The following is a 2,122-nucleotide window of genomic DNA, read 5'->3' as shown; positions in this document are numbered from 1 at the left end:
TCAGCCATCTCAGATCCAAAGAGCAACTCTTACCCCGGGACCAACTTCAGAAGGGTTAGGAAATAAAGGAGATGGAAACACGGAGTAAGACTACGTGATGGCACCTTGGGGACTGAACGGGATGCAACAAAACTATTGAAAGTCAAACTGCATGAGTTGTTGAATGGCAAACTGATGGTCCGCTCTGTGAATCTCCGGCCGTTTCACAACAACGTGTTGGAAAAGAAGAAAAGACTCATGCATTATGCAAGGCAAGAACCCCTAACTCTTTCTCAGCATTCTCCCCCACCCCGCTGTCCCCCACTCGCTGCTTGCAAGGGGATCACACCCCTTCCATCACCATGAATCATCCTCCCTGACACGTCCCGGGCTCTGCTTCTCCTGCCAGCCTTTCAGCACCCAAGATTGGACACACATTCTCGTAGAGCCTGCAGGGGCTGCTGCCGCATGCGACCAGCGGCCGCGCAGTGCAGACACACGCCACAGTCCCCCGAGAGCAGCAGCCTGGGTTATCGCAGATCAAATTCCTGGAGCAGCCACTTCCTCCCTTTATCAGGGTGCCGGGGCCTTTTATGAGGATGGAGTTGGGTGTAAGTCCTCACAGAGCCATGGGCAGCAGCCCTAATAAGCATGACTTCTTCCGCACTGCACCCTGGGAGGAGCTCTGTCTGAGGCTGACGGGGGACACTGTGAGGAGGGAGGTCGACCAGCCTGCTGGCCTCCAGTCATGCATTCATTCACCTCTCAAGCTAACGGAATGTTGGTGTCAGCAGACCAGATGAGCACAGGGGTGAGGAGGGAGGCCCCGGCTCACCCTGGAGGAGGGCAGAGGGGAAACCATGATTTATTGTATACGGGGTGGTAGGATCACAGGGTGTTGGACAGTAAGAGGACTCTGAGATTGGCACATTTCACTCTGGAGAGGACCAAGGATCAACACGTCAGGAACTTGTCTCTTGGCACTCTTAAGACAAGTGAGCTGTGCTGTCCAGATGAGAACCCAGAGCTGGTTCCCAGCCCAGCAAATCCACATGCTCCTCGCCCCTCCACCTGTGTCTGGGGTAGGTGAGGAGTCACAGAAATCTTCTCGGCGTCCAGGTTCACAAACTGTCCCTCTCATTTCTGGGCTAGGTCATCATTGCTCCAGAAGGCCGTTGAACCACATGTACCTACTCTGGAAAGTTTTGGGGGGCAAAACTCGAAGGATTTTGTGATCAGATTCATGTCCTTTCATGTTAAACACATTAAAATAGTCAACATTGCAACTTGTGTGGTACTATAAAGTGGTCCTGGAGCCACAGTGGGTTGCTCTTCCCATTCCAATCTGCTAGCTGATGGAGGAAGAGGAGGCTTCCGGCTCCTACAAAGCCTTCAACCCAGAAACTCAAAGGGGGCGGTTCTACTCGATCCAGATGGGTCGCTATGAGTTGGTACTAATGGGTACCAGTTGATGGCAATGGGTTTAGGTATTTGGGTGGTGGAAGAATTTTCTCCTCCTTAATCTTTTAATAAACCTCTCCTCTTCCCTTCCTGACAACTCAGTAAGCATTCCACCCTGATTTTACTTGGGGAGACAGAGTAAAGTCGATCGCTGACAGAAAAGGTGGAGTCAGATCAGGAAAGATGGTAGCAATTGTCAGAGTCTGAAGTAAGGAAAAGGATGGGGCAGGAGGGTAGGGTGCAGAGGCTAAGCAGGAGGAAGAGGGTTTGCATGCAGTTGGGGAGGAGCTAGGTTTCATGTGGGGAACTTCTTTACGGGAGGGGGGCATCCATATGGAGGACCAATGGGTGGCGCTGGGGGATGAGTCACTATAGGTGATTAGTGACAGCAGCACCCCATTCCTGGGTACAAATGTCTGTCTGATGTATCTAATGCTGCTATAACAGAAGTAAGTGGGTAGCTTTAACAAATAAAAATGTATTTTCTCACAGTTGAGGACGTCCAAGCTCAGAGTGCCGGCTCAAAGAGAAAGTTCTATCTCTCCATGTGTGTCTCTTCAGGGCAAAGTGCTATCTCTTTACAGCTTCTATTCCCAGGCTTCTTGGTGATCCTGGGGCACGTATATCCCTGTTTGTGCTAACTTATTCGATTTGTCTTCTCTCTTAGAAGAGATTGATTAAG

This window comes from Echinops telfairi, unplaced genomic scaffold (genome assembly GCF_000313985.2).
Source record: "Echinops telfairi isolate 266 unplaced genomic scaffold, ASM31398v2 ScPeMD7_2573;HRSCAF=3158, whole genome shotgun sequence".
Lineage (NCBI taxonomy): Eukaryota > Metazoa > Chordata > Mammalia > Afrosoricida > Tenrecidae > Echinops > Echinops telfairi.
This window is presented reverse-complemented; position numbering follows the sequence as displayed.